The 21,929-nt window shown below is 38.5% G+C and overlaps 1 protein-coding gene and 1 pseudogene across 2 annotated transcripts in view; both read right to left on the minus strand.

Moving 5' to 3' along the window:
* BABAM2 (BRISC and BRCA1 A complex member 2) overlaps nucleotides 1–21,929 on the minus strand; it is a 434,786-nt gene that overhangs the window by 406,125 nt on the left and 6,732 nt on the right. The gene's annotated exons all lie outside the window — the stretch shown is intronic.
* LOC137205699 (mitochondrial import receptor subunit TOM6 homolog pseudogene) lies at nucleotides 15,803–16,279 on the minus strand (annotated as a pseudogene).

The following is a 21,929-nucleotide window of genomic DNA, read 5'->3' on the forward strand; positions in this document are numbered from 1 at the left end:
ACAGCAAAGTGATTCAGTTATACATATACATATATCTTTTTTCAGATTCTTTCCCATATAGGTTATTACAGAATACTGAGTAGAGTTGCCTGTGCTATACAGTAGGTCCTTGTTGATTACCTACTTTATATACAGTAATAGTGTGTATATCATTCTTTTTAATATATGTCATATATGTTTTATAATATACAAGTATGTTTAATAATTAAATAAATATGCATGTATTAGGGGTTCATAATCAAATTATTTGAGGTACATAATCAAAAAAGATAACTGCTATAAGAGTTACAGAAAGGAGTCTCTATTCTCAAGAACCTTGAACTGTAATCAGAAGACAAAAATCAAACCTGTGAAAGTCAAACAAGGCACAATTTAAATAACAATTCAAGACAACAATAGATACAAGTCACAAAGCAATTAACATGATTAATTGCCAAATTAGTGGTTAAAGAAAATAAGCACAATAGGAGTTGAGACAGCAGAGAAACCACTTTCAGCAGGTAGTCAAGGAAGGTTCACTGGAACCCGGGCTCTAAGAATTAATTGGATCTGATCAAGAGAGAGGAAGGAAAAATAAGTACCTGCAAGTGTCCTTAAATAGGGCAAAACCAAGGAGACAGATGCTCTGCTAAAACAAAAGCTCTATAATAAACTAGAGTACATTAAACCTTAGATCCCTTAATGCTCAGCAGCCTACCTGGTGGCACACAGGAGGCACCTGAAAACTACTGCATATATAGTACAGGTGAGCAAGTGGAGCCGGAGAGGACAAGTGTACCCCAAGGTCATATCAAAGTTGAAACAAATTACATAAATGTCCTGGACGGATTCCTATTCCAACTGTGGGAATGCTGGTGATTCTTACATTAAAAAATATTATAGGGCTTCCCTGGTGGCGCAGTGGTTGAGAGTCTGCCTGCCGATGCAGGGGACACGGGTTCATGCCCCGGTCCGGGAAGATCCCACATGCCGTGGAGCGGCTGGGCCCGTGAGCCATGGCCGCTGAGCCTGCGCGTACGGAGCCTGTGCTCCACAACGGGAGAGGCCACAACAGTGAGAGGCCCGCATATCACAAAAAAAAAAAAAAAAAATTATAGAAATCACCAGGGACAAGGCCAACTTACATACTATTTTTTACAATTAATGTACAACATAATTTTAGAAAAAGCAATTTTTATATAAAACACTTAATTTGTTCAATAAAAATATTCCTGTAACAGTTTTAGGCCACCATTTTCATTCCTTGACCCCAAACATGACCTAAATGGATGTATTCCCTATTCTCTGAACTCTGCTTTATATTTTATACCATTTATAACCTATATGCTAAATCCCAATCTCAATTCCTGCTCCTTACAGGAAAGGACTGGAGAGTATTTGTCTTGGCATGCTCCAGTGGCTCACGTTCTCAAGGGAATGAACTAGCAGAGCTTTCATCTTTCTCTTACTGATTTTCATGATATTAGTTTTATTTGTTTGTATCTCCACAGTGCCTCACACTTACTAGGTGCTCAGTATATTACTTCTTATAAAAAATAAATTTGAACACTGCTATATTTAAAATAGATAACCAACAAGAACCTACTGTATAGCACAGGGAACTCTGCTCAATATTCTGTAATAACCCAAATGGGAAAAGAATTTGAAAAAGAATACATACCTGTATATGTATAACTGAATCACTTTGCTGTACAACTGAAACTAACACAACATTGTTAATCAACTATACTCCAGTATAAAATAAAAATTTAAATAAATAAATAAATTTGAGTGAACATGAACAGTGCAAAGGTAGGGTACAGAAAAGAATAAATGGAAAACTGGTAGGGGACAGGGGAGGACAGAGAGAAAAAAAACAAGAAGAAGTAGAAGAGTGAACTGCAGTGGAAACAGACAACACAGTGAAGGTAAAAATGGAGAAGGGGAGAGAGAATGGGAGAGCGGAGGGAAGAGGGAGAGTTAATAGATCTGAAGTGTCATTAAAGGATTCCCTTTCCTGCTGGTGAGAGGTGCTTTCCAAAGATGAAAGAAAAGTTTTTTAAATTCTCAAATTCTTCTCTTTAAGTGATTATGAAAAAACTTAGCATCTGTTATATGAGCATATCTGGAACTACAAGATAATGGGACAAATGTGCCATCCACGGATTTCAGGTGTAGGTGGTTTCAGAGGATTTTTTTCTTAGATTGCCATTTGAGATACAATTGTTATACACTATGAATTTTAAAGCCTCGTGCAGGTTAAATAATCGGTCTCTTCCTTGGTTTCCTCATCTGTAAAATGGGGATGATAGTCACACTCCATGGAGCTGTCATGAGGATCCACTGACTTGATATATATAAAGTGCTTAGAACAGGGCCTGGTACAGAGTACGTAATTACTGTTAGGAGTATTCAAAAGCACAAATTGCAAAACCAGAAATATGGAGAAGGAAAGTCTATCTCAAACACTGTATTCATTAAAGCCTTAATTTTGCTTGGGTAATAATTTTCAGAATTTAAAGCAAACAAGCAAAAAAAAAATCTTCAATTGACCCCCTCACCTCACTACTATGCCTTCTTTATTCCACAGACAAAAATTATCAGAGGGGGTCCCATCGTGCAGAAATTGAAGCAGAGCAGTAAAATGATTTTCCCAGGTCCCAAGTCGAATCTAATGGAGCCCAGGATGCCCCTCATGTTGCACAGCAGGACCCACAGGGGAAGAAAGAGAAGAATATCAGCTGGAGGATGTAAGTGGTGGCAGAGCCGGAAGAGAACAGGAGCCATCAGAGAAAAGCAAGGAGGGGAAGCCTCTAGTCTAGACCAGAGGCTTTCACACCTTTCTGATACACAGTAAGAAACTTATATATCACCACTTTGTACCACCACTCACTACACACACATGCGCTGAGTATATATGTACATATATGGGTACGTGTGTATACACAAGTGTCTATGTGTCTATATATACAAATTGAAACATTTTTCTGTAATACTTAGCTCTACTACATGAAATGCACTGATATTTTTTATTCAGTTCTATCCTATTTCGTATTTTTTTAATGTGGATCAAGACCCACTAAAATGATTTTATAACATACCAATGGGTTACAACCTGCCAATGGTTTGCAACACAAAGCTCTGTCCAATACAACCTCAGAGAATATAATTTCCAGAAAAATGAAGATAACAGTACTGTACTCCACACTGGTTAAAACCATCCCTCAAACACGTCATTCAGCTCTAGGTATTACACTTTGAGAAGTAGAGAGACTAACTGGATCACATTCAGAAAAGCCAACAAGAATGGTAAAAGGACACAAATCACATGGTATAAGCAAAGGCTATGTGTCAGCCTGCAGAAGAGAAAAATACAAAACGTGACAGCTATCTTCATTTATGTGAAGTACTGTTGCATCGAGGATTCATTGTTTGTTCCATACTGTGTCAAGATGTAGAAGTGACACAAAAGCACTTTCTAACAGCACAGCTGCCCAATAAGTGGCCTTGGGACTCATGGAGTTTCCCTGTGACTGGAGATACTCAGGCACAGCCTGGACAGGCGCTTAGCAGGGAAGCTAAGAAGGGGCTAATATATCACATGGTGGTTGTTAGAAGGGGCTAATATATCACATGGTGGTTGTTAGGGTTTAATGTCTTCCAATCCTGAAATTCTGTTAACTCTAGACTAGATTAAGACAGTATTATACTATAACACGACTTAAAAAGCCAACACCAGTTCTTTATTAAGTTTTTATAAAAAAATGAATTCTACCATGAACTACATTAAACAACCTGAAATGGCAAATGTTGACATTTTAACAAAAAACAATATAATAAAAATTGACTTAATGTGCCCAGCCCAGTCAAAAAAAATCATCAGTTTCGACAGAAAAAGTGAAATGCCACCCAAGTCACTGGCATAGTGTTAAGATGTTTATCAACTTAGAAAATATAAATCCATATATAGCTTTAACAAGCAAATAGCAAAAAAATGTTTGATCTTTTTTTTTTTTGGTGGGGGTGGGGTCCCGTGCCGCACAGCATACAGGATCTTAGTTCCCCCACCAGGGCTCAAACCCGCACTCCCTGCAGTGGAAGCGTAGAGTCCTAACCAGCGGGCGGCCTAAAATATTTGATCTTTAAAATGCGCAGGAATAAAGGAAGAAGGTTTCCCCAAAAAAGACTATATTGTAAACATTCTCTCCTTACTCAAAAGTCATGCTTCTTTGGTCTATATGTAGAATACACAAACAAAGTAATCATGCTTTGTCTGAATTTTTACTAAACCAACTAACTGAAAGTTTTGAGAGAAGTCTTCATTCTTATAACCTTCTACCACATTTGTTCGACTGTATTTGTTTCAAACGAAAAAGAAACCAGTATCTCAGATTATGCAATGTGTAGCTAGGAATTACTTATCACTAACGTACTACACTGTCTCACCCCTCAGACAGAATTCTCAAAAAGGCCAACTCCGGGACTGTCAGAATGTAGAAATCCTCTGAATAGTGACACTCAAAGTGAGGCCCATGGACCAGTACTAGACTATAAACTATTACTAATCCATGATGAGACAAGCACAGATACTGAGTAAGAATTTAGAAACTTTTAGAGCAATTTATAAGAGTAATTTTAATTTTGATGAATCTAATATAAAGAAGAATCTAATATAAATATTTCATTTTTCTAGTAATTCTTTCTTATTATATTTTAGAAAAGTATCAGTTGGTGACAGACTAGACTTTTTTTAAAACTCTAGTCCTTCACCAAAGACAGTTTGAGAAACATTTATCTAAATATCCTTTAAATGCTGAAGGTCCTTGACCATAAAGATAAACTGCTTTACTTTGATGTCCCCCAATCTCTCTATTCCCTTTGGTTTTCCCACTACAGTAACAAACACTATTTACTCCTTGCCAAGTGTTCTTTTGATATCCCTGCTAGGTTGACAATAATATCAATATAGCTCACTGCTTAAAATTTATCATTGGATTATCTATCTGTCTGCTCAGAATTTGTAACACTACTTCATTTGCATCCAGATGTAGCGCCAACATGTTCTTGGATTCATTCCTTTTAAGAAGATATTAACTAATTTGATGATCCAGTTTGGAGGGGTCACCCAATCTTATAATATGACTGCTGGCATCATCTGTGGCAGTAAGTCATAATTTTTTAGAAAGTCTAAAGACTGTATAGCTCAGTTCTAAATCCTAGGCCTCCACACCTAAAGTAGTGGCCTGCTGCGTCCTGAACTCATGATTAAAGACCTGATACCTCTGCAATTCTGCCAATCTACCTGGACTCTCAATTCTCCATTTGAACTATTTGGTCCCCAGAATCCCTTCTGATTACACATTCTTTTGTTTCTTACACAAATATGTACAAAGATGGATATAATAAATACATAGTAGTCCCCCCTTAAATGCAGTTTCCTTTCCAAGATTTCAGTTACCAACGGTCGAAGTCTGAAAATATTACATGGGAAATTCCAGAAATAAACAGCTCATAAGATTTAAGTTTCATGCCCTTTCTGAGATCTCGGGCTGTCCCATCAGGAATCCCCAGCCATGTCACAGTCTGTTCCTGACATCCAACTGCTGACATCATCAGGGCTCAGTGATCCAGGATCACCTGAAGCAGATGGTCCTCCTCCTGACCAACCGTCAGGTCATTAGTAGCCTAACACTAAGTCACAATTCCTGTACCATTTACCTCACTTCACCTAATCATGTAGGCATTTGATCATCTCCCATCATGTTAAGAAGAAAAAGGGTACTTACAGTACAAGATATTTTGAAAGAGAGACCACAGTCACATAACTTTTTTACCGTATATTGTTATAATTGTTCTCTTTTATTATTGTCGCTGTTAAGCTCTTACTGTGCCTAATTTATAAATTAAACTTTATCATAAGTATATATGGAGCTCAGTACTATCTGTGGTTTCAAGCATCACTGGAGGTTCTTGGAACATATCTCCCATGGATAAAGGGGGACTAGTGTATTTATAAAAACCTGCCAATAACAACTCCTAAAGACATTTTTATTATCCAAAAATATAATCAATACTACTCTTAGGAAAAATTAAATAAATACACAGGGCTGTACTATAAGAAATTATTCCAGAATGCCAATAGTTACATACTTTTAGTTAAAATGTGCAACATCACTTAAGCTTCCAACCGTTCAATAACTTGAATAATGGAAAAAAGCAAAAAAAAATATGAAGGAGTCTGAGAATTTAGGTCAAAGAATGAATCAGTGACAGACAATAAAATAACTACATGTGTTTAACTTCTGCCCCAGTTCCAACTATGAAATTGTTTAGTCTTTAATTTGTAGACATCTACAAGCTCTTGTCAATTATCTACAACACTGAGAGCCAGCTCATTTATAGTAACTTATTGCCTAGAAAATATTGTTATTTTAGACAGCTACTTTTTCTGAATGACTTCTAATACCTCTTCCTGATGTTTAAGTTTTAGTCTCAACTGCCTAAGAAATTTCTGAAATCTATCCAGTAAATGGGTTTTCTTACTACCATATCTAAAGATGTTTCACAAATGTAGATGGCCAAAACACCTGTTTCACAGTATACTATATTAATAAGTGACTCCTATCTTTTTCTGGCCAATGCTTTCTTAAAAAATAAATAAATAATATCTGGTAGAGAAGACCTGGGATCCAGTCCTGTTCTCCACAACGTATCAGCTAAGTAACCCTGAATGAGTTACTTAATCTCTCTGAGATTTATGTCCTCACATGTTTTTAAAAAAATTTTAAAGGGATGATTATAAAAACATTCCTCACAGATTTACTGAGGGCAAAAAAGAGCCAATGAAAAAAGAGCTTTGTACTATTCACAAATGCTAAATACATTTATTGCCCATTTCTTTATGGTAAAAAGATGACAGATAGATAGATAGATAGATAGAAGATAGATAGGGAGACAGATAGATAGATATTGTCTATTTAGAGCTCTGAATCCACTGTTGGCCATGGTCAGTATCCACTATCCAATTCACAGTAAAATAAATTTTATATTCTTTCCCAGGAATGCTATTGAAAGTTCTGTCACTCCTACAATATAAAGTATATACTCACACAAAGAGTCCTGATGATAAACCTACACCGGGAAGGGCACAAAGTGACAAAGATGCTCTCTTTTGAATTTCATTCTTCCCCAAGTCCGTTTCTTCAATCTTCTATCCCAATGTCTGTGTTTTCTCCTAATACTAATAAAAATTTCCCCTGATGCTGTCTCATCCCACTGGGTTCCTACAGCAGAAACTGTTTTTAAGCCAGATCTACCTTTTTTTAAATGAATTACACAAGTGAAAACCTTTCACTATAAAAAAATTATAATAATATGGAAATCAAAGTACCAAGTATCCCTTCACGGCTCATACTTCCCTCTCCCAAGTTAACCACTGAATTGAGGTTTTTAAATATCCTTCCAAACCTTCCTCCATACATTTAGATATACATATGTATACATCTATAGAAGACTTGTGTACACAGATACAGTCATACAATACCTGTTATACTGTAGACTGACACTTAACCTACTTGCCATTCAGTCCTGATCAACACTCCTCTAGTGGCACTTTGGCAATACAGACAATACTTCCCAGTGGTGGGTCACTGAGATCATTCCACTCACAGCACAGTTTCTTAGAGCTTCAACAAGTATTTACTGAGTGCCTACTTTGTGCCACGTACAGGGTGTAAGGTCCTGAACAAAACAGGCATGGTGCCTGCCTTCACGGAGCTAAAAGTCTGGCGTTAAGACACAGCATTAAATAAATAATCAGCTGTGGGGCTTCCCTGGTGGCGCAGTGGTTGAGAGTCTGCCTGCCGATGCAGGGGACACGGGTTCGTGCCCCGGTCCGGGAAGATCCCACATGCCGCAGAGCGGCTGGGCCCGTGAGCCACGGCCGCTGAGCCTGCACGTCTGGAGCCTGTGCTCCGCAACAGGAGAGGCCACAACAGTGAGAGCTCTGCGTACCGCAAAAAAAATAAAAATAAAAAAATAATCAGCTGTGAACATAATTTCAAATGGCAGAGGTGCTAAAATCAGATGTTACAGGAGCAACCTAAATGGGAAAAGAATCTGAAAAAGAATAGATACATGTATATGTATCACTGAATCACTTTGCTGTACACCTGAAACTAACACAACACTGTTGATCAACTATACTCCAATATAAAATAAAAAGTTAAAAAAAAAAATAAGATGTTACAGGAGAACACAGCCAGGAAACCTAATTTAGCCGGGGGCTAGGAGAGCCCTCTGAAACTCTGAAAAAATTACATTCAAGCTAAATCTGAAGCATTGTAGAAATCAGACAATTCATAAAAGGAGGAGAAAGAATGATCCAGGAAAAGGAAGAAGGTGAGCAAAAGCTCCCACTGGAAAAGGGCTTGGGGCCTTCTGGTAACAAAGAGGAGGTCAATGAAGCTTCAGGGAAGTAAACGACGGGGAAAGCAACACAATATAAGGCTGAACAGGGGAGAGGTGCCCAATCACATGGCAAATCACTGAGCATTTGGAGATTTTATCCTAAGAGCAAAGGGAAGCCATTCAATAGCTCTGAATGAGTCACAAGATCTACTTTTGATTTTTAACTTACATTTATTAGATTTCCTGAAAACAATATAAATGGCTGCTAGGTAGAAAACAGATTAGAGAAGAGCTGGAACACTTATGAAGAGACTGGTTAGACAACCGTTGGTGGTGCTGACAGTGCAGATGGAGAGAAATGGCTGGACTGGAGGCCAAAGAGCCTCTGAGAGGAGCTGATGAAGCTAAAGAGACATGTGCATTTCAAGAAGTAATGATATCTCGAAGTCCACACTCATGATTGCGACAGGATTCCGTTTCAGCAGCTCACTTTGCTGAGGAGTCCCTCTCAATGGCTGCATGCTTGCCTCTGGTTTTCTTCACCCTTTCTTCTCTATAATCTTTTCCTGTCCCAATTTTATCTCCCCGTATTGTCCCTCTGCCTCCCTCCATCGCTTCTTTTTTCCCTCCATAACCTTCTCCCTTACTTAGATACAATATGAAACTGAAATAATTTTTAAATGTTTACTCTACTTAATGAATAGTTCTTAATTTAAAATCCAAAGGATTCAAACATGTATACATACATTCACCGAAAGATACGTACTAGAATGTTCACATCAGCACTATTCATAAAAGACAAACACTAGGAGCTACCCAAGTGCCCTCCATCAGCTGAAGAGATAAACTGCTGTGTTCAAATAATGGACTACTCCTTACTCAAGCAGGAGAATCAATATATCCACAACAGTATAAAATCTCACAAACATAATGTTGAAAAAAAGAAGCCAGACACCAAACGGCATTTTGTGGAATATAAATTCTACTTACATTAAGTTTTTTTTAAAAAAAAGGCAAAACTAACCTACGCTTTCAGAAGGCAGGACAGTAGTTATCCTTGCACGTGTGATGGGGGAGGAAGAGCACCAGGAGGATGCGTGAGGAGCTGGTAACGTGTTGTGCGGGGTGCTCACTACACAAACGTGTTCAGCTTGTGAAAATTCACAGAGTTATATAACATATGATTAGGTGGACTTTTCTGAATGTATTCTGTACTTCAAAAAAAGTTTTTTAAAATCAATGAGTTTAGACCTTTAATGTCCAGGGGAAGGGAGCAGTAGCAACAACTAACCACTTTTTTGATCCATGATGCCCTCTAACGACCTTTTTTACCCCAGGACACAACTGTGATATAGCTGAACTTGGAACCACGAAATCTACTCTCAGATTCCCAGCTTTTTTTTTTCTTTCTTTTTTTTTTTTTTTTTTGCGGTACACGGGCCTTTCACTGCTGTGGCCTCTCCCATTGCAGATCACAGGCTCCGGACGCGCAGGCTCAGCGGCCATGGCTCACGTGCCCAGCTGCTCCATGGCATGTGGGATCCTCCCGGACCGGGGCACGAATCCGCGTCCCCTGCATCGGCAGACGGACTCTCAACCACTGCGCCACCAGGGAAGCCCAGATTCCCAGCTTTATACTTATTGTTCTTCTACTGTGCCGTGTCCTACTCTTGGCACTGAGGACACAGCTGTGATGCCAGGTGAGACCCCTGCCTTCTTTGAGGCAATATATGCTTGAAATTGGCAAGAAGCTGGATCCCGAATGGAGAAAAACAGGGGAGACCTGCTTTTGATGGAATGGTCTAGCTAGACAACCCTGAACAAGTCACTTAACTTACTTGAGTCTCAGTTACCTCATCTGCCTTAAGGGATTATTATAAGGATCAAATGTGATAGGATCTTTCAAAGCACTCATAATGATAGCATTATTAATGATAACAGCTCTTATTACATTATTGTCCTTACTGCTCAATATAGAGTTGCTTGAGTTAACCAGTGTCAGCCTGGTCTACACACTAATACAGTAACAATAACAAGGAATAATATTTTGCGGGCCATTAATTCTCAATTAAGAGGTTTCTACTGTGGGTAGAAGCAGGTGTATTGATAAACAGCTCTCCACTCCCTCTAGAGGGGTGCTAACGACACAAAGGCCTGACTCAATTTCAGCACAGCCTTCTCCAGCCTTTAAAGAGAAGTAAGCACGGAAAGACGGAGCTAAGAGAGGGGCAGGCTAGAGAAGTGATAGCAGCTTCTCAGAGATCAAACTAACCAACCAAAGAACATCTATGCAGTACCTTCATTTATTATCTGACCAGCACTTTCTTGGTACCACCATGAATCAAGGTCCATACTTAAAGGAGCTTAAGATACGGTATCAGAACTAAAATCAAACAAAGACAACAAATTTAGGGGAAAGCAAAAGGACTGAGCAATCAGAGACTTGGTATCAAATCCTGGTTCTGCCACGTAGCAGCTTGGGACCCTCACCTTGACCTCTCAGGACTGCTTCCGTCCTTGTAACAAGAGGATGCCAACACCTACACCTTGTGCAGTGATGCTGCAGAAGGCAGTGTAGCTAATGTGCCTAGGACACGATGTGGTGTAGCAGCTACTATTACTGCTACCATCATCGTGATTATTTTATAGGCAGAATTCCACTAAAAGCCACTAGTAAGCAGCCCAAAGTGTCTACACGTTGGTTCCCTCTATTCTTTCTGACTGCATTCCCTAAGTCCTACACGGAGCAGTATGTACTCAGATACATTTACACTATAAGGCTAAAAATACAGTAGGAACATAAATCTATGTGCTTGCACAGACTGAAAAGGTAAAAAAGCCTCTTTGAGTTTTCAGAACCTCAGCTGCTTCTAAAACTATGAGGATGCTCTCCCTGCTACTTATTCTGGCTTAAATCTTGGGGCAGCCTCCTTTACAGAAGCTATTTTCATAAGAATTTACAGTTCAAGAATAAGTTCACAATTTCAGCACTGTTTTAGCTTTCCTCACAGTACTTAATTTAGTTTGCTTTCTCAGCCAAAGGCTTGAATCAAAGCATAAATTGAAGGAAAAAAAAACAAACAATGGTGAAAGACTGATAGCCTTTTCTGTAAGGTCAGGAATAAGACAAGGAGGCCTGCTTTCACCACTTCTATTCAAAATAGTACTGGAAGTCCTAACAAGAGAAATTAGGCAAGAAGGAGATATAAAAGGCATCCATATCGAAAAAGAAGAAGTAAAACTACCTCTGTTTACAGATGACAAGATCTAACATGCAGAAAACGCTAAAGATTCCACCAGAAAAAAACTGTTAGAACTAATAAACAAATTCACCAAAGTTGCAGGATACATAATTAACACACAAAATTCAGTGGCAGTTCCATATACTAACAATAAACAATTTGGAAAGGAAATTACAAAAACAATCCCATTTACAACAGAATCAAAAAGAATAAAATACTTAGGAATAAACTTAACCGAGAAGGCAAAAGACATGGACACTCAAAACTACAGAACATTGCTGAAAGAGATTAAAGAAGGCACAGACAAATGGAAAGACATTCTGTGTTCACTGAAGACTGTTAAAATGTTGATATTATCCAAAGCGATCTACAGAGTCAATGCAATCTCTATCAAAAGCTCAATGACATTTTTTGCAGAAATAGAAAAAGCCATCCTAAAATTCAAATGAAAGCTCAAGGGATTCCCTAATATCCAACACAATCCTGAAAAAGAAGAACAAAGTTGGAGGTCTCATACTTCCCAACTTCAAAACTTAATACAAAGCTATGGTATTCAAAAGAGTGTGAAACTGGCATAAAGACAGACATATAGATAAACTGAATAGAATAGAGAGCCCAGAAATAAGCTCTCACATATATGATCAAATGATTTTCAACAACAATACCAAAAGCATGTAATGGCAAAAAGACTGTCTTTTCAACAAATAGTGTTGGGAAAACTGGATATCCATGTGCAAAAAAAAATGAAGTTGAATCCTTATCTTACACCATACCCCCAAATTTTTAATTAAAAACTGAAAATGGATCAAAGACCTAACCATAGAGCTAAAATGATAAAGCTCTTAGAAGAAAACATAGGGGGAAAGCTTTATGACATTGGATTCAGCACTAATTTCTTGGACATGACACCAAAAGGACAGGCAACAAAAGAAAAAATAGATAAGCTAGATCTCATCAAAAGTAAAAACTCTGTGCATCAAAGGATACTGTGAACCGAGTGAAAAGGCAATCCATGGAATGGGAGAAGGTATTCGCAAATCATGTATCTGATAAGGATTTGATATCCAGAATATATAAAGGACTCCTACAACTAGGAAACATCAACAAAAATTTAAATAGGCAAAGGACTTGAATAGACATGTCTCCAAAGAAGATACACAAATGACCAATAAGCACATGAAAAGATGCTCAACAACTTTAGGGAGATGCAAATCAAAACCATAATGAGATACCACTTCATATTTGTTAGGATGACTATTATTTTTTAAAAAAATTAAAAACCAACATGTGTTGGTGAGGATATGAAAAAATTAGAACCCTTGTGCATTGCTGGTGGCAATGTAAAATGGGGCAGCCACTGTGGAAAACAGTATGGTGATATCTCAAAAAATTAAACGTAAAATTACCATATGATCCAGCAATTCCACTTCTGAGTATGTTCCTAAAAGAACTGAAAACGGACTCAGAAAGATGTTTGCACACCCGTGTTTATAGCAGCATTACTCACAATAGCCAAAAGGTGGAAGCAAACTAAGTGTCCATCAGTGGATGAATGGATAAACAAAATGTGGCATATACATGCAATGGAATATTATTCAGCCTTAAAAATGAAGACAATTTTGACACATGCTACAACGTGGATAAAACTTGAAGGTGTTATGCTAAGTGAAATTAGCCAGTTACAAAAAGACAAATTCTGCATAATTCCACTTATACAAGGTACTTAAGGTAGTAAGATTCATAGACAAAAAATAAAATGGTGATTGCCAAGGGCTGAGGGAAGGGAGGAATGGGGGGTTATTGTTTCATGCGCAAGGAGTTTCAGTTTTGCAAGATTAAAAATGTTCTGGAGATGGATGGTGGTGATGGCTGCACAACACTGTGAATGTACTTAATGACACTGAACTGTACACTTAAAAATGGTGAAAGTGGTAAATTTGTGTTACGTATATTTTACCACATTAAAAACAAAGTATGTGCTAAGTCCGAAATTGAACCTCCATGTTAGTAATTTACCGAACCAGAAAAATTTTTAAATAATGCTTTTTAACTGAAAAAGTCTTAGGAGTCTACAGATGAAAAAAGCAATTGTTCTGAAGGCATTATACCTACTTAACAGTAGAATATCAAGATGTTTCCCAAAACTTCCACTTGATTCCAGATCTCTTATCAATAAGTTGGCAAGAGCAAAGGCTGAGATAAAAACCTTTGCAGAAAACAAAAAGGATACGTTTTTCAAAAAGTCAAGAGAAGCAAGGTCAATGGGAAAAACAGCTTTCATAACATGCCATTAGAAAGATAACCAAATGACTCAGGAAATGTGGCCCTGGAAAGGAAAATTACGAAATTATTTCTCAAGACCGTGGCACCAAAAAGCAAGATTATTCAAGCAACATGGAAGCTAAAAAGGGGGCTGTGTTACATGCGCATAAGGAGTCCTTTAACATATGACTGATGGCACAGGACAGTTAATTTGGAGCCCTGAAACAGATTTATGTACCTATCAACATGTATTAAAAGAGCCCCGCTTTAATCTTAAAGAATTTTGCAAATTTGTCATTCTAATTAAACAAAAACGAGTCAAAAAGTACTACCTTCAAATTGCACAGAATAGAGAGGACAAAAGATAACAGTAGGAATGATTTTTTTTCGTTCTCTTTAATAATGCAAAGTAGAGCTAGGAACAGACTAAATTAATCTTATACCCCTCTCCTTTACACGTTAGACTGGCTACTTCCCTTCATCTCTTCCCCTTCCCCAACTTCCATACCAAGTGAAGTCACCCTGAAATTAAGTCACTGCAGGGCATGAAAAGCCCAAGACTGACAAACATCTAAAACTCCGGACTCAGATTTATCCTAGCATTCACCACCCCAGGCTCTGTGTGAACACTGTGGAATCCTAGCAAAAGTTCCCAAGGCCAGTGACTGCAGGGTTCACTGAGCCAAGGCCAATAACACCACGCTGACTTTTCCAAAAAAATCCTAAGTACAAAATATCCACAACCCCACCCACCACTGCCGTCACTAGCTCTCCACCTTCCAGCAGGGCTCCCTAATCTAGCCTGCACACCATCTTACCAGGCCTTGCCAGGCAGGCTTCTTCAACCCTCTGCTAAGAACTGCTGCATGTCTCTGCCCAAGATAAACAGTGTTCAATCTCTAATAGCTGTTGAAAACTGTTAGGTTCTATCTGCTGGAAAAAAAAAAAAAAAAGTTGGTATCTCCATGCCCATTCATTCTTCAACCTAATCAAATATTCCAAATTATATCCACCTGCAGGGTCTAAGTTAGCCACATTAACTTTTTCCTGTCTCCATAGATCTCCAAAAGGCAATGAACAGGATAGAAAGTTACCCTGGAAACAAAAGTCTCTGACTCTCCTGTTCTTTTCTGCTCTATGATTTCTGACCTTTGTAATATATGTGTGAGCTCCCTTTTTTTTTTTTTTAAAGATTTAATTTTATTTCTTTTTGGCTGCGTTGGGTCTTCGTTACTGCGAGGGCTTTCTCTAGTTGCGGCGAGCAGGGGCTACACTTCGTTGTGGTGCACGGGCTTCTCATTGCGGTGGCTTCTCTTATTGCGGAGCACAGGCTCTAGGTGCGCAGGCTTCAGTAGTTGTGGCACACAGGCTCAGTAGTTGTGGCTTGCGGGATGTAGAGCGCAGGCTCAGTAGTTGTGGCACACAGGCTTAGTTGCTCGACAGCATGTGGGATCTTCCCGGGCCAGGGCTCGAACCTGTGTCCCCTGCATTGGCAGGAGGATTCTTAACCACCCCACGACCAGGGAAGCCCCCATGTGTGAGCTCTTACCTTGCTCTGCTCGCCTGGGTCTTATTAGACAGCTCCTTTATATCGTTTGCATAGACACTCATTCTTTATAGAGTCCCTGATTCTGCAATGCCAATGTGATTCTACCAACTAACAACAATAATACAGTGAAATAATAAATATATATAATATACATATAAACTATGAAAATATATTATATATACATTATACATAATGTTATAATAATAATATAATAGTAGCTACCATTTATTGAGCACTATGACCAAGCTATTCTAAGTGCTTTATATAAGCTATTTCATTTCATCTCCATAACTACTTTTTATTTTGTCTTTATGTGCAGTCTTTAGTTCAAGTATTTGTTAAAATACCATTAGGTTATTCCTCAGGACAAGAGCAAAGATCATCCCCTGCAGAAACTTAGGAACTATGTACAGAACTTTACAGAACAGAAAATAACACTTTAGCTGAAGCCTGACTGCTCACCAGCGATTGGTGTTCTGAATGGACTCAGCGAAGAAAGGAAATCAAGCAGGGAAGGAAAGGTGCCCCTCTGGGCAAGTCTTATGATGGTCACAGACTGGAGGCTCTGTTTCTGGAAGGTTCAAGTACAGCACAGGGATTCTATGTGTCTTTTTTGGCTACACGCCAGGCTGAGGGGCCATTAGTTTAATGTCACTCAAATTCCTGGCCAGCCAAACTCCCGCAGCAAAAAGTCCCAAACTGAGGATCAAGTTCTTCCAGAAATCCTATCAGGGGCGAAGTGGTAGACACCCTGAAGCCAATATCCCACGCCGTCCGGAATTTCAGGAGCTTCATTTGCCGAGCGGGCAGTGTTCATGTCAACCCCACTGGAAGCCATAGCAGCATTTTTGGGCTCCGCAAGGCCTCTCACCCCCATAACTACTTAATAAGATAATTATTAATATCATCCCCATTTAAGAGAAAGCACGGAAAGGGTATGTAACTTGCCAAAGGTCATAAGCTACTAAGCAGTAAAATCAGTATTCAAACTCAGACCTCACTGGCTGAAAAACCTACATGCTCACCATTATATCATGCTGTGATCCAACACCTCTAAAGATGGCTCACTGGGCTCCAGCCCCATCCACGCTGACTTCTGGCTTGTGCCTACCCAGCCCCTCTCCCCAGCCTTGCTTGAGCTCTTCTGGTCCTGGCTATGTTTCTTTTCTCCAAATTCTTAAGTATTCTTAAGTATTCTGATAAGAGATTACTGAATTATTAAATTTTCCAATATGTCTCCTGAGTCTACTTTAAATTCTATAATGGCTTTCCTATATGCCAATAAACCACTAAGAATTTCTATATGATAGCAGCCAAAGAATAAACATCTAGGAAGTTAACAGTAAATGTGCAGGAACAAAATGAAGAAAACACAAACCTTTATTCACATACACAAAAATGGATGTGACTAAGAGAAATTGACCATATTCCTAAAGATGTATACTCAATATTATAAAGCAGGAATACTCAATATTGTAAGACTATGATCCAAGGGCCACTTACCTATTTTTTTAATAAAATTTTGTTAGAACACATTTATTCATTTTTGTAGATTTTGTGCTACAATGGCAAAGCTAAGTAGCCGCAACACAAACAGTAAGATGGTAAATATTTTAATACCTAAAATATTTATTATCTGACCCTTTACAGAAAGTTTGCTGACCCTTGTTGTAAAGATGTCCATTCTCTCCAAATAAATAAAGAAGTTTTATGCAATGTCAAACTCCCAGCAGGTGAGACCACAAGTACTCGAACATATTATAAAGCTATAATAATTGAAAAGCGATATAATTGTACAAGGCAAATACAGACCATTGAAAAGAAACAGAAGGTCAGAAATAAATATAAGAATTTAGCATATAAGATGGCATTTCAAAATAGTGACTGAGTAAAGGATTTATTTTATAAACAGTGTTGGAGTAACTAGATAATTATTAAGAAAAGTAATAAAATCCCATTCCTACAGTGTATTATACACCAAAATAAATTCCAGATTAATTGACTACTTTTCAATAAAAATGAAACTATTACAGAAGAAAATATAGGTGGTCTCAAAGCAGAAAAGGCATTAATTGTGCAAAATGTTAAAAGAATCCATGAAGGAAATAGATTTGATGACAACTTACAAAGTAAAAGTTTTGGCATATCAAAGATAAATACAAAAGAAGATTCTTTACAACCCCATGTTATAGCAAAAGATAGATACAAACTGAACAACTATCAATAATAACTGATTAAATTATAGTACATTCACACACTGGAATATATGCAGAGATTAAAAAGGAGGCAGCAGCTCTAGAAGTACTAATATGAAATAATCTTCAAAATATCAAGTTAATATGAATGTTTAATATGTTACTATATCAGTTATCTATTACTACATAACAAGCCATCCCAAAACTTAGTGGCCTAAGAAAACAATTTTTATTTCTCATCAATCTGTGGGTTGGCCAGTCAGTTCTGCTGGTCTCTCCATGGCTCACCCACTCAGCGGTACTCAGCTGATGGGTTGGCTGTGCTCAGCTGAGCTGAGCTCAGCTGGGACAGCTGGGATACCTGAGCCATTCTTTCTAAAGGAAACTGGACTAGGAGACTTCTGAACATGGTTGTGTGGCTCTTCCATGAGAGTGAAAAAGAACACAAGGCCTCTTAGGGCCTAGACTAAGAAGCCACACAACATCATTTTCACCACACTCTACTGGTAAAAGCAAGTCACAAAGCCAGCCCAGATTCAAGGGGTGAGGAAGTAGACTCTACCTGCTGATGAAAGGAAGGACAAAATCATATTCAAAGGAGAAGAGATAAATAGAGAGGCAGGCTTTATCAGGAGCCATTACTGTAATAATTTACCACAGCTATTGCTTATATAGAAATAAAAAAAAAAAAAGAGGGCTTACATCAACAAAGAACACCTCTAAAAAGAAGTAAAAGAAGCTGGTAAGCAGTAGTTTCCTCCAGAGAAGAAAATTTGGGGAAAGGAATAGAAAGAAGACTTATCTTCTGCTTAATACCCTTTCGTATCTTTTATTTTTTTTACCTTTTATTTTTTGTATGTTGTACATTTATTACTGCCTCAAAAATGAATGCTATTTAAGATATTCTGCATATTGAATAAATTAATTTAATTGAATGACACTGAAAACTTCGGGAAAAACCATCTGTAATACCTGTGACAAAAGGTTAATCTTCCTAATACATAAAAAGTTTACAAATCAATAAGAAAAAGACAAATACCCCACCAAAAAAATGGACAAATGTCATTAATTCGTAATTTTCACACGCACACACAGACATGCAAACACATGCCAATAAATGAAGCAAAATAAAAGAGCAAATACCATTTCTGTCTATTGAATTAGCAAGTAATATTACAAAATTTATAATACTGATATTATCAAAACTAGAGGAACTAGCATCCTCATATACTACTAGTGGGAGTATAAATTGATAATACATTTCTGAAAACAAGTATGTGTACATTTCCATATCCTTACATATAAATACAATAAACCAATATATTAAATACATCAAAAGCCTTAAAATTTACATACTCTTTGGTCTAATAATTGAAATTTTGCTGACACATAGGAATATATACATCCATAGAGGCACTTTAACTTTTTATAGCCCCAGAGAAAAGACCTCCAGATAATGAAACTGACAATCACCTAATAAAAAGGCCAGGTTTTTTACTGCCTGAAAAACAGTTCCTGGACCCAATTCCAATGTACATGTGGAGGCTTCCCCATACCAACAGCAATTCTCACCCTACTGGTTTCTGACAATTCAACTCAATTCTGACACTATCTATCCAGAGATAAAATCAGATTCCACAGTTAAAGGGCTCAGTCCCATAAGACCACCTCCACTTCAGATGCCAGGGACCCACTGGCTATAAATCAGAGGTTCCCACCACCCCCTCCTCAGGTTCTACTAATTTGCAAGGACAGCTCACAGAACTCAGGAAAACCCATTTACTCACTAGATTACTGACTCACTATAAAGGGACATTAAAGGATCAAATCAACAGCCAGAACTTCTGGGTTTTTATGGCAGCTGCATTATTACATAGGCATGATTGATTAAATCACTGGCCATTAGTGACTGATTCAACCTCTAGCCCCTCTTCCCTCCCCAAAGGTCAAGGGGTGGGACTGAAAGTTCCAACCTTCCAAGCACAGGGTTTGTTCTCCTGGCAACCAGCTCCCACCCTTGGGTGGGATCCAAAAGTCACCTTCCCTCAAGCATTTTCAGGAACTGAGGACAAGAGACCAAATATTACTTCACCGCTCTTGCCATTCAGGAAATTTCAAGGGTTTGGGAGCTATGAGCCTAAAACTGTGGCTGAAGACCAAATATATATGAGATAAATATAAATCACAACACCACACTGCTTGATCACAATGCAGTGAAGCTCAGTGGTTGACAAGCCCACCTACGCTCAAAGAGCTTCAAATTCACATTTTAGAACTTCAGCCTTTAATAGACATGGACAGCCAAGAATCATCAGTTTAAGGAAAGCCACCAACATGAAAGACAGCAAAACAGAGATAATGCAAGGTATAGAAGAAATATTTAAACATTTTTTAAACATTTAGTCAATTATACCTCAACTGAAAAAAAAAAAAAACTACAGTTAATATCCTACAGAAAAGAAAATACTACATCCATAAAACAACAATATGTGTTGGGGGTCCCCAAGCTTACAGATCAAGGCCTCCAAAATTCAAAAGGAAGATAATTTGCAACCTACACTTTTGCACCTGCCCAAATTATCAACCAAGTTTAAAGTAGAATAAAGATATTTTCAGACTCTCAGGTACTCAAAAATGAACCTCCTCTTCTCCTTTTCTTAGGATGCTATTGGAGTACATGCTCCAACAAAGCTAGAGGGTAAAACAAGAAAGTAAGATATGAGATTCAACACAGGAAAGAGGCAAAGGGAATGATACAGTGATACAATGAGAGCTGCCTGGCAGACCTAGACAACAATCAATCCAGATTAAAGCCGTTCCTCCATCAATCTTCTCACCTTCCCATGTCAGCAGATGGCATGACCATCTACCTACCCACTCACTCAAGCTAAAAAAGAAGTCATTCTTGATTCTCTCTCAAAACCCAAATTTGGGCTTCCCTGGTGGCGCAGTGGTTGAGAGTCCACCTGCCAATGCAGGGGACACGGGTTCGTGCCCTGGTCCGGGAGGATCCCACATGCCGCGGAGCGGCTGGGCCCGTGAGCCATGGCCGCTAAGCCTGCGTGTCTGGAGCCTGTGCTCCGCAATGGGAGAGGCCACAACAGTGAGAGGCCCGAGTACCACAAAAAAAAAAAAAAAAGGAAAACTTTAAAATTCATAGAGAAAAATATATTACTTTTGTGTAGGACAGAATTTCCTGAAGTGGTCCCTTTCTCTCTTACAAATACACACACACACACACACGCACGCACGCACGGGCCCAAATCTAAAAAGGAAAATATTGATGAATCTGACTTCATTAAATTAAAACTTCTGGACATCAGTAGCACCAAATTAAGAACATAAGCCACAGACTAAATGCAGATATTTGTAATATATGTAACTGCCGAAAGATTAGTATCCAAAATACGTAAATAATATTTTAAGATCAATAAAAATATATAAACAATCCACTTAAAAGACGGGCAGGGCTTCCCTGGTGGCGCAGTAGTTAAGAATCCGCCTGCCAATGCAGGGGACACAGGTTCGCTCCGTGGTCCAGGAAGATCCCACATGCCACGAAGCAACTAAGCCCGTGCGCCACAACTACTGAGCCTGCGCTCTAGAGCCCGCAAGCCACACTACTGAGCCTGCGTGCCACAACTACTGAAGCCCGCGCTCCCAGAGCCTGTGCTCTGCAACAAGAGAAGCCACCACAATGAGAAGCCCACGCACCACAACGAAGAGTAGCCCCCCATCGCCACAACTAGAGAAAGCCCGCGTGCAGCAATGAAGACCCACCGCAGCCAAAAACAAATAAAAAAAAATTTTTTTAAGAGTATTAAAAAATTAATTAATTAAACAAGAATCCTGGCCTTAATACTGACAGCCTAGCAATGGAGTTTAGAAACACACATAATCTTAGATAAGGTAGAAAGATTTAGTTGCCATAAGAGAAATAAAGATGAATTGCGATTACAAAAAAAGCAAACAAAACTTACTTTGCATAGATTCTTGCCTATCTATTCCTTCTGTGAGTCAGACCTAGAATATAGATACTCTGGTACCTCATCTCTTCAAGGGCAAGTAGCTATATACAGTAACAAGACTGGTTCTTATGACCTCTAAAAATCAGTCTCCTCATTTTATACTTCCGTGTACACTGTGTCCTACAGGGTATGTGCCAGTTGAGTTAATAGAAATTCCAAATGTTAATCCCAATTCTCATAACTGAGTGCTGCTGATCTAAAAGAAAGGGAAATGCCAAAAGTGACACACCAAAAGAAAAAAATTCTCTTCTCTAACTCTGCCATT

Source organism: Pseudorca crassidens, chromosome 14, assembly GCF_039906515.1.
Source record: "Pseudorca crassidens isolate mPseCra1 chromosome 14, mPseCra1.hap1, whole genome shotgun sequence".
Lineage (NCBI taxonomy): Eukaryota > Metazoa > Chordata > Mammalia > Artiodactyla > Delphinidae > Pseudorca > Pseudorca crassidens.